This window comes from Micrasema longulum, unplaced genomic scaffold, assembly GCF_059751315.1.
Source record: "Micrasema longulum isolate JH-2025_06_02 unplaced genomic scaffold, ASM5975131v1 h1tg000513l, whole genome shotgun sequence".
Taxonomy (NCBI): domain Eukaryota; kingdom Metazoa; phylum Arthropoda; class Insecta; order Trichoptera; family Brachycentridae; genus Micrasema; species Micrasema longulum.
Window position 1 is genome coordinate 5,240 of NW_028277710.1, and position 12,596 is coordinate 17,835.

The window sequence follows — 12,596 nt, forward strand, 5'->3', positions numbered from 1 at the left end:
AGTGGACGCACGTCATGTTCTCTGGGATAAGACAATTGAAAACAGAGGGGTGGAAAGATGTATGCCGAAATACTATTCAGACTTTCGATGACAAGGACAATAAAGAAAAGGCAAACTTGGTGAGTAAGAAACATAATGCTGAGTGGGTGCGCCGTGAGCCGGCCCGTGGCACGACGTCGTACCATATCATGGAATGGCACCACGCCGTGATGTGAGGACCTCAGAACTGTGTGTTTTGTAGAAAAAATATGTGTTTATACCGGTAAAAATTACTAGCACATAAACACATATTTTTTCTACAAAACACACAGTTTACCCTGAAGATGGCTCCTACAATGGAAATCGAAATGTCAATACAAATCCAACTTACACGGGATCACCCAAAAAAGATACGTATTGATAACAGTGACCATGAAAATCTACACTCCTCACTGTGGTTAAAAATATTTTTTGGCAGAAAAAACGTATTTCGTAAAATCACACAGTCGGTTTCCAGGGCGTAATAACAATATATATATATATATTCGCCCCACAATAAGCCTTGGCCAGTCTCCCGAGACCATATTACAGTGGTGAATTACAGAAAACCCAGGCTTGAGAAACACCACATTAAATTATTTATTTTCGATCCCACCGGGAATCGAACCCTCCGTGCGTAAGACGAGCGTCTTATCCATCGCACCACGGTGGCTTTCATTTATTTATATAAGTTGATCATCATTCATAGTAAACACTTTTTTTTGTCGGATTTTGTGTCTATTTTGTGATAAATTGAAATCATTTTTGGTTATCATAACACTGTTTTTTTATAAAATAACTCCAAAAAGTGCAATAGCCACAGATATCTTACCTGGCGCCACTGAATTTGTATTTATTATTTGTGGTTTCATCCATGTACTTTTTCAAGGCATTTCGTAATGGTGATATAAAGTCTTCTCTCATGAGACGAAACTGAACATCTAGATAGTGTTCTACGCTGCTGTACGCTCCTTCCACTATGTTAGGCCGGAGAAAATCTGGCCTTTGAAACAGGTCTTCTTTGCTTGGCAATATTTCTATATCTCGGAAGTTATTGGGAGGTAAAATATTTTCACCAATTATTTCACCCAATTCATTTTTAATCAAAATAGGCTGAAAAAGAAAATCTTCAACATTGACACAAGATTCTCAGGGGGGGGGGGGGGGGGGGGGGACTAGTGCCAGACCTTGACAAAGACAAAGGCTGCTACAGACAAAATAAACAATGAATACAGCTGAAACTTTTAGCATACTTCAGGGGCACGCATACCAAAACCTTTTTTTTTATTGACAATCGGACAAACCAAACCCGCGAAATTGAAAATTCCCGTTATTTTCTGAACACACCTCGTATGTATTTAATTCAATAAATATTTTATGTCAATTGTAAAAAATTTAATTATTTAACCACTTTGGTTTCAATTTAGCATTTCGACACGATGCCGAATACCTGTAAACAAAAAATGCAGTGATTTAGTTTTTCAGCATTGTTGCAGATAATTTTTTTCTATTTTTTTATAGAGTTATCCGAGCATCAAAAATATATTCATGGAGGTTGATTGAACTGTTTTTAATTTAAGAATGTTATTATTATTCAAATATCATAAATGTATCTAATTTATTACTTCTTATCTAAACAATCTTATATTATAATCTCTTAAATTGCCGATAACTGCATACTTTACCCTATGTATAAAAAAAATGTTGGGATTTTTTTAAATCAAACTTTATTACCGTTTTTTTTTCCGCTTCTTCGATGCATATTGCCAATTTCATTTGAACGTCTTCAAAAAAGTGCACGAGTTCATCCGATATTCTCTCTTTATGATAAGTACGTAGTCCCTCTAAAGAGATTTTAATGGTATCCAAGATAATCCGGAATACTTCAACAGCTGTACTGGGTGATAAATCAATAACTGCTTCGGAAAATTTTAAAACATTTATAAAAAAGAGGTCTATATCTTTCCAAAAAAGCAAATTAAGCTTTTTATCCACAATTATCACATATGGTAAACTAAAAATGTATTTTTGGAGAACAGACATAAAGTTAGATCGGCAAACAGTGACAAGAAATTTAGTTTTGGCTGAATGCAACTCGGCTGTACTTATTTTGGATAAACACAAAACAAACAGTACAATTATATCTTTCTTGGGATCCTCATCCACCAGAAAAACGTTTAAATTATTTTGATCGCAAAATAAGGTAGTAAGTACTTTCTCTGGATAAAGTTGAGAAACATTGTCAAGTGTCCGATAACCCAATCCTGGGGGCCTTTTCTGGATGTATTCACGCTTTGCATTAATGTTACCACTTTTGCGATGAGGATTAGAACCGACAAACATTTCGCCATGACTATATGTTGAATCTCTGTTTCCATAAGCTGGTTTATTAGAAGAGATCGCAGGTCTTGATGTGTTGAAGGAGTCGCACGGGGAATTATTGCTATTTGAAGGCTGACGAGTTGGTTTTAGCATCCGATTTGCACCCCTTGAGACATTTGGCTGAATAGCACCTCTAGCATTTGGCCGAATAGCACCTCTAGCATTTGGCCGAATAGCACCTCTAGCATTTGGCCGAATAGCACCTCTACCATTTGGCCAATTAGCACCTCCATTTTTTTGGATAGCACCTGCAATGTTTTCAGTTATCTATAGTTATTTGTTTATTCCTATTTTGAATACATTTGGTGGATTGTATACATTCCAGATCTTTAAATATGTACAAATATATAAACCTATACTTTTAAAATTGAGATTAAAAATATACATACGTAATTTTGATGTCAATGAATCAAAAATAAATATTAGAATATCAAAAAAATCTTATGGAAAACCGTAATTTATAAATTATTCTAAAAGTTATGTAAGCACATACCACTGGATTGAGGAATATTCCAAAATGAAAAATCATCTTCACCGGCCATATTTTCCTGTCAACAATAAATGTTTTTTTTTTATAATACAAAATTAAGGACAAATCATTCATAATTTAAATTGACAAAAAAACCTATGCCACAAACCACGGTTGGCATGGTTATCACAATAATTTAAATCATAATTTAAATTAGCTGATTATTTATTAAAATAATAATCAATATTTTATAATGTGAATGTTTCTCTTATCTCTGTGACCAGTTGATCCAATAAGAGCAGACAAGTTTTGTTAGCTCTTAAAGGGCCTTTGCTCACGGTGCACCAACAGAAAAAAAAAATTGTGGACGGAAAAAACAAGAAAGGCAAAATTAAAACTGCTAAGTAAACATAAGGAAACACTTCGTTCGCACTTACCAAACTGGCCGGAACTTGAATTACAAATAAAAAGTTGGATAATATATCACTGAAGTAATGGAATATTGGTTTCTAGGAAAATAATAACTTTCGAAGCGATAGGTATCTGCAAGCGGCATTAGTGATTTCACGGGATCAACTCCTAGATGCTTCCGATTTATCTAGAGACACGGGCTGTATGTGTGTACGAAAACTAGTCTGACCCAAAAAATGCCGATTGACTATGAAGTAAAAATTATAAAATTTCATAGATTTATCATATCAGCTAGAAGGAATTTCAACTTTGATCTTAGCCAAATTGCTAATATGGATGAAGTGCCTCTAACATTTGATGTTCCTTCAAATTGTACTGTAGATTCAAAAGGTACCAGATCAGCAACAATAAAAACAACAGGTCACAAAAAACCCACTACACTGTAGTTTTGGCATGTTGTGCGGATGGTAAAAAGCTACCCCCGATGTTAATCATTAAAAGAAAAACATTACCAAAAGATTAAATCCTCAGTGGAATAATAATCCATGTTCAAGATAAAAGTTGGATGGATGAAATGGGGATTAAATCATGGCAAGGATATGGGCAAAAGAGCTGAAACCTTAATTTATGCGGGTGAAATTCATCTGAATCAATTATTTCATCTTCTTACAAGGCAACGCTGTAAAACATTTTTTTTTTATGCCTCTTGGACCGGCCGGTTTAATCAACAATATTTTGAGTTTGTCCAAATGTTTGTAGAAAAGGACTAGATTTCTTTTTTTGAGAGAATTTTGATGAATTGGTATTTGAACATTGTTTTTCTGTAATTCTCTCGCAAATGTCTTCCCAATACTGTGCGAAAAAGTCAACTGCATTTCATTGTCTCATTATCTGCACCCCAAAACTGGACCTGGAATGAAATTTTCCAAGTCGGTCGGTACCTTATGTATTTTTCATTAGTTATCATGTTTGTATACCATAAATCCGAAGACGGCAGATAAAACTGGACGCTTTTAAGGGTCTTTGGATGGTCCTGATTAGACGAATTGGCTGGTTAGGTCAATTACCAAGTGACCGGTGAAAGTATTGGTTTTCTCGGTACTCGTGTATGAAGTGGAATGTTGGACACAGAAGTCAGAAATGAGAAATGTAGGATTCCAAAATACGGTTTTGGCAACGAATATTCAGAGAGACCCTATCCGAGTGCGAGATGGATTTTTTAGCATAAGTACCTCAAAGTAACAAGGTCGCGTGGATGTCAACTTACAAGACGTAGCGGCTTAGCCACGCGAATATCAGATCTACTGGTGCCTAGTACCGAGGACCATTCCTGAACCCCGATTACAACGGGCAGTTTAGAGAGTTATTGTGATCTTCCCATTTATCCGAATCCCTTCCAAAGATCTTGTGGCCTCTTTTTAATTATTGTGGGACAGCTCCACCCGCAGCCGTTATAGAGTCCTGGGGGACTCTCTGTCAACCACGCTATTTTAAGAAATTTACTTCTATATACATTTTTTTTGAAAAGTGATTTTGATGAAAAAAATTGGGGCAGATAGAGCATGCAATCAAGAAATATATACGTTTTCTCTACCGCGGTCTGCCTCAACGCCTCCATCACATTTTATTGAAAAATATTTATGCATAAAACATTACAAAAGTTATAAAACATTAGGCATCACGATATCATGATCCATGTTTATTTATTTTAAAGAAACAAACAGTCGACAATGATGTAATAACATTTTTTTTAAATACAGTTTACAGACAGACCAGCAAAGTTTCTTAGTAAAAATCATACATATTGTTAAAGTTGCTTAGCGGAATTTATGCTGTTTAGCGAAATTTTATAATGAAAAAAGGTAGTTTCTCCTTAGTCTACTGATTTCATACCCAAATTTACTGATTTTTTTATTTTGTATCTATAGAGTTTCGCTTTGATCATTTGTGGACTTGCAAGATAGTTAGAAAAACGATATAATAATTCCTGAAAAGGGCGTTGTCTAATCTCTGAAATAATTCGATTAGATAAATCTCTACACAACAATAAAGGTTTTGGCTCTTTATTTTCACTAAAATCAACAGATGGAAGAATTGAAGAAGTATAGATGTTCAAACTTCAAACATGGGCAAGATGGTGAATGTTACACAGTGCGTAAAGTGGCCACTTAAACCAGCCAATGACAGGTCATAAGCCGTGTAAACGCCTAGACTTCAATAAATTCCCTTATTTAAAATGTTCCCCATCTCTGTTGTAATTTGTAAATAGATATAACAATGGATACCCATATGTTCAAAAAGAAAAACTAAGATAAGTCTGGTTGGAATTATAACAAATTTAGCAGAATTATTAGAAATCGAGCAAAATTATTATAAATCGAGCTGAGAATGCCCCTCGAACAGTTACCGATTATGGGATAGTCCTATTTCCTATATTATAATGTATAATATAAAATGTGACCCTGTCTCCCGTTCACAAAATAAAAGTGGCGTAGCCTACATGAAAATTGTTTGGAAGAAATTGCCATTTGGCAATAAACTCGCCAATATACAATTTATATTACGCGCAAAACGGGAATATGCAGTGCAAAAAACTTAAATATGACATAAAAAACAACGAATTTGCAAATTACCAACCTGTCTGACTATACCGCAGATTATATTATATACAAGCCGCCCTTAGCCGGTAGCCGGGGACTGAAGAAATTGAAGATTGAAGTATCAAAAACTCAAAACTCAAAACAACGCATCACAACTCGCGATATCGGGATTCGAGATAAATGAAAATTGCGAACTTTATAATTTTACGACTCCTCTCACCTCCCACTATGCACATGCACCAACATGCACTATCCAGATATCCAGATATTCCAGATTCCAGTCTATCAACTATCAAAATCAAAAGATATCTGTAGTAGGCACTAGGCACACTATATATAGTTCTTAGTAATCACTGTATACAAAAATCAAATCAGTACATAGCCGTCGTAGCAGACTTATCGGGGATATCCCGAACACTAATTAAATAACTAGTGACGGCTGATGTTTCGCTATCGGTTTCGGTATTGGCCAAAAATTAGCCAAAACTTCGACTCAGCCGAAACCTGTGGTCGGGATGTGTCGGATTACATTGCCTACCTACCTCTATCAAGCTCAAAATTATTTTGTTATTTACGACCAAAGGGCTTTTACATATACAGTGGTTATAAAGTTCACTGACCGATCATCTTACCTCTATGTAACAAAAATGTTCAAGATACGCTGCGATTGGTGTACCAATGCAGTGCCCTACGCACCATTCGGTGCGGATAGGGAATGATGATGATCTTTGAAATAATTCGATACTCTCCACCACCGACTTTAATATTTTTTACAAGCATACTTTTGAAAAGTTTATTTTTTTATCTTTTACGGAAATATCCCAAATACACATTTTAAAAAATTGCGCAATTTTTTATATTTTTTTTTTAAAAAAGAAGGCGCAAGTATAGCCTGTGAGCTCGCCAATACATGACAGATGACATTAACATAACCATAGAAAAACATAGCAGTTGAGCTCTCAGAAGTAAAGCAACGTGAATGCAGCAATGCTTGAACTACATGTCAATAATATTCTAATAATAAATAATATTATTTGGCCATACGGAACTTTAAAGCACACCTTGGTTTAATTACTAATAGTATTTTATCGGTTAGGTAGGTGTATTTAAAAAAAATGTTGCGTACCTGAAAAAGCACAAATAATTATGCTTTTGTAAATGATGTCAGTAGCGACACTCAGAGAGTGGCTTTGTGACGTTTTGACATTTTTTATAAGAAATTCATGGCGTAGCCGAAATACTGTTATAAAAACGATGATGTTTTTGTTAATTGACGTTAGCAGGCGCTACCCAGGGGCGACTTTGTGACGTGAGAAATTATTTAAAAAAAGAGATTCATGGCGTAGCCGAAATATTGTAATTAAAACGAGGATGTTTTTGTTGATTGACGTTAGCAGGCGCTACCCAGGGGCGACTTTGTGACGTGAGAAATTATTTAAAAAAAGATATTTATGGCGTAGCCAAAATATTGTAATTAAAACGAGGATGTTTTTGTTGATTGATGTTAGCAGGCGCTACCCAGGGGCGACTTCATGACGTGATGAAATTATTAATTTAAATATTTTTTTTCATTTTACATAGCGTAGCCGAGATAAGAAATTGCGTGGTGTTTCGAAATTTAACCGTGTAGGTAGCCGCCTAGTTACAATATTATTTTTGTATTTGTATAACTCCTGTTTTATAATGTTTATGTATTTATCGCTATAAGAATTAAACTAAAGATAGTTTTTACTTTTAATCGCTATCCGTTTTTGAAATTATGTTTGTAACACTCAGTAATATTTATTTTTCAAGTATTCAATGTTATTTTTGCATTTGAATTAATATTGTTAATATAAAGCGTATTTTTATTTATTCGAATTTACTAGACTGTTTTTATTACAAAAAATAAAAATGCATATTTCTCTATGTATTTTTCTGTTATAAACAATCTATTAAAATAATACACATCAAATTTCCATTGTCTGTTGATTTTATTTGCAATCTTTTTTTTCGATGGTTAAAACTCTAGGAAATTCAAAGACAATAAAATTTTTACTGTCATATATTGGCGAGCTCACACGCTATACATAGCCCAAAAAGAAATATTTGCGTTTTTATGATTTACCCAAATATTTCATTTTTGGTGGCCATTTTCAACGAGTTGTAAATAACTCACTATTAGAAAATGGGAATCAAGTTGGGCTAGAGAAGGATTCGAACTGACTATTATAGGTCGGTAGTCGGTTAACATCTTTCGTAGGTTATAGTGTAGAGATAATAAGTTATAGTTTTTATGGCGTACATTGAAGAATCGTTGCATATAAGTTATATGTATAACATTAAAACGAATCAAAAGGCGCTAAAAAAAAACAAATTTACTCTTTAAATTTATGCCATTTAACACTTAGTTTAATAAACTCGTAAGGTTAAACAATAAAAACGCCTAATTTAAATAGGTTTCGACCGAAACTAGAACAGAAGCCGACATTCGGTTTCAGTTTCGGCTTAAACTGAAAATATTGTTTCGGTCCGTCACTAATAATAACACAATCTGAACGGCACGATTCTTCGGTAATACCATAAACAAACGACAAAATATCCCGATAATTTTTATTTTATTGTTTTCTTGACAAAATAACATTTTATATTATATTATGCCAAATTTTATAGTACATTCAACTGTACATTTCAGTGTCAAATTTTATTTTAAAACACGCTCAGTATTGGCATTCATATTCGATCCTTTGTCATTATTCACATCTTGGTGAATACCTAATGACAAAGGATCTCGAAAGCGGCCTCCGTGGTGTAGTGGTCAAGACGCTCGACTCATACTTGGAAGGTTCCGGGTTCGATTCCCGATGAGAACACAAAAATTAAATGTGATTGTTTGATCCTCTCTGCGTACCCTTACGAGAAAAGGGCGTGATGGTTTGTTTGTTTGTTTGAAATACATCATCATCATTCCCTTTCCACACCTAATGGTGCATAGGGCAGTGCATTGGTGCCAAAATCACATCGTATCTTGATCATTTTTGTTACATGAAGGTTAGATGGTCAGTCTTACGCTTCAGGTGCCAGTTCAGGGACTATGAAATATTCTATTGTGAAAACAACCTTCTGAATAAATACTTCATATCAACCATGTCAGGAAACAAGCCCGAGACCTCTTGCACGGTAGGCAAACGCGCTGACCATTACACTACGAGGCACTTACATTGTAATACATACGTGAAAATTATTATTTATTTTAACAGACATTATTATTTTGTATTTTGTATTTTTTATATATTTTTATTGTTACAATGCTAATCCAATTTATTTGCAACTTATGAAAAAGTGTACCGTTAATAATTGTAAAATGTAGAAGATTTACAGTTCAAACCGATGAAATATTTTTTTTTTTTTAAGAATGTGAGAAACCTCGATATGAATTTTAAATGTCCTGTTGGATTTTCGACTTGCCTTGTGGTAAAATGTTAATATTTAAGTTAGCTATTGAGAACTTCATCGAAACCAGAACAGACAAGGTACGAAATGCAATCTCTACCATCAAACCAAAAAAATATAAATAATTTACAGAGTGTTTAAATATTTTAAATCATTCTATCCATCTATTTTTATTTTTTTTAAATTTTGCTTGCACGAAAATGTATCAAATATCACATCCTTTTCTCCTTATTTTTGTTTTTCCACAATGTATATATTTTTAAAAAGAAAACCTGCTTCCTCTCACGTATTTGGGGATCAATAGGCCTTTTTCACACTTGCCACGCCAATCCACCCGGCCTGGTAATTCTTCCGAGTACACCCTACAAAAGGTGACACATTTTGAATGCGATTGTCGGATGAACCCGGAAAGTTACCGGGCCGGGTGGATTTGCGTGGCATGTGTGAAAAGGGCTATAGGCGTTAAATTCCTAAATTGTTATTTTTTTAAACTCTTTTTTTATTTAAGTACACATAAAAAAGGTTATGTTACCTATTTTTAAATAACCTATAATAAAAGTATATTTTGATAATTTCTGCTAACAAAAATAATTCCACGATTACAATACTCAGTACCATATAAACCGTGAAAATAATAATGATAATGAAAGCTGTGTAAATTATGCGATGATGAAGTTTTAAAGACCTACATTACTTTAGTACCAAAATTTACCTATATCTCGGGAATATTTTTGTACTACCTCATTGTGCTAAAAACTTCCATAGTTCTGGTATTCCCCTGAATTAATGATGAGTTGTAAGCGTGTAATTGGTCACGGTAAAACTAAGCCGGTGTTGCCACTAACGGTAGTTACGATTCTTTGATGACGTTAAAAATATTTTGTTAATACCTACTTTGCTACATATTACAGAACGGCCGACTAAAAGCAACACCTATATACATACAGGCCTTCATACTGAAACAAATGGCCGCCGCATGGGGCTATAGTAAATCTATGTAAGAGTACAACATACTGTCAAATGTTACTGCTGTAAATTACCTAGAGACAAGTTGCAATGAGTTGAGTTAACAGTATTATAATTTAAACGTTACATTTTTAAAGGAATTAATAATAAATAGTTTAACCGAATCTGACACTTGTCACTAATTTATCACAAAGTTCACGGAAATAATAAAAACGTTTGGTGGCCACGTACTTCTGGTTTGTGGTTATACTATTTTGAATAGCAATATGCAATTGATCCACTTTCTTAGGACGAATCAGTTCGCAGGCACTTTCCCGGGAAGATGTGGTTGATGTTGATAAGTAAAATGGACAGTTGGAAAGAATAGATGGCATTACTGTTTTTACTGGACAAATTTTCGATAAAAGGACGGTTATTCTTTCCATACAATCGTTTATAATAAAAACCCCCCTTTCGATCTCTGATGGTTAGAAATGAGCTTCAAATACCCGAAAATGCAATAAAATAAATACATTAGCTGTTTTTCATGTAACTATTAAACAAATTACGAATTCATTCTACTTGATGAAACAATATTTTTAGAATAGGTTTTTTTTATTTTACAAACAACATATACAATTAGTATACAATTAGTTATTATTGAATCAATGTAGATGTTACAGTAAACTAGTTTTAATAAGATTTGAATAAACTTACTCTTGAATTTGTTGTTGGAGTAAAATATTTTCAGCAAATATCCTTTATCCACTTTTCTCTCGATGTAGTTTCTTTTGGAAATGACAAAAGATGAACTTTAGGACCCCTTGAATAATTTCCATTGCAGTTTGGTACCAGTGGCGGTATTTCCATAGAAGCCCATAAGCCGGGCTTGCCTATTAATTTTATTTCAAAATTACCAAATCTGGACCAAACGCTTAAAAATAATTCATTTCGTTGTTTAAATTTCGCGCCAAATGAGAATTAGTGATCTGGGCTGGTATTCCGAACGCGTTTACAGCGCGCTATAATGCGTATTTAGTACGTAAAAACGCGCTATACCGCGCTATAATTTCGTTTGGAATACCAGCCCTGTTCGACGTTGGTACTGTTCGCATCCCGAGATCCGAACCGTATGAAATCCGTGTGCGCGAACGACATTCTTATCTCGCTCTCGCACGTGGGGTTCTTGTGGGGCTTATTTCACGGTGCAATTCGCATGTAAACAAACAGTAAACTCATAAAATGTTTGTCTGTATATGTTGAGTTTTATATGGGAATCTGAAGCCAGCTTCTTTAAGGTAAAGTTGGCAGAGAGCGTATCTTGTATTTCATATCGAACAAACTTTACGATTGTTTATTATGCTCTTTTTTGTGGAATTTGATAATTTTAAACGGTTATTTTTATCTTCATTGATTAAAGACCCGTACTGGTTAAGATTTATGATAATTTACTTCATTTTGTGCAAACGTCATATATAAAAAGAATTCGGAGATGGCCGACGTTTCTTTTTTATTTGCCTATCTACTATCCTTTTCCTTTTCCAATATTCTATATCAATTATAATTTATCTTTATTATATTTATGTATCTATGGGTTTCGATGACTATTATTCAACTCTACGCATGCTATATTTTATTAATGTTACTTATTGGTAATGGTTGATATCTGAGGAATTACTTTATATAAAATAATATTTTGTTTTCTTTATTTCGTTTATTTAAACGAACACAGAAAGAATATCCTATCCCACATGTGGATTAAAAAATATATATATGGGCTTGCCTTACTCGTAAACCCTAGGCACGCTACTGTTTGGTACACTACACATGCCACTACCAATTTTTAATTAAATAGATTTTAATTGAACGAGAAAACAAAAGTACGCCGCTCCAGGTTTGTCCTGTCACCCAGTTAGGTTGGTTTTTATGGCCCTAAATTAAAACTATATAATTTTAAAGTGTCCTTTTTGTAAATATCCTGATCTCAACATATACTTTTACTTGAAATAATCTAACTGAAAAAATGCCATATTCAAACGACAGAGATTCTCAGATTTGGGAAGAAAAACTTTATCAATATTGATTAGACTAAATTTTCCGGGCCTATAGCTGATGACACGTATTCTCAAATTAAGGGGTCCGAAGTTTAAACCCTGTTTTACTCCACAATTTGATTACCATTTTCAAATAGTTAGTTGTTTACTACCTCTTGAAAATAGTCATATATTGGGGTACCTAATTTATAAGAACGCTTAAATAAATAAATATTCTTTTGATTTAACTTATAAGAAATTTGGCACCGAATTCGGATTCGTAAATATAGATCATACAGCAACATT

General features: G+C 33.9%; 1 long non-coding RNA gene across 1 annotated transcript; it reads right to left on the minus strand.

Moving 5' to 3' along the window:
• Positions 1 to 870: 870 nt before the first annotated feature.
• On the minus strand, positions 871 to 6,299 carry LOC148280901 (uncharacterized). Its single transcript, XR_015822472.1, has 4 exons — positions 6,101 to 6,299; positions 2,894 to 2,948; positions 1,753 to 2,648; positions 871 to 1,131 (listed from the first exon to the last, which is right to left on the minus strand). It is a non-coding gene; the product is annotated as an uncharacterized LOC148280901 (long non-coding RNA).
• Between the last annotated feature and the right edge of the window lie 6,297 nt (positions 6,300 to 12,596).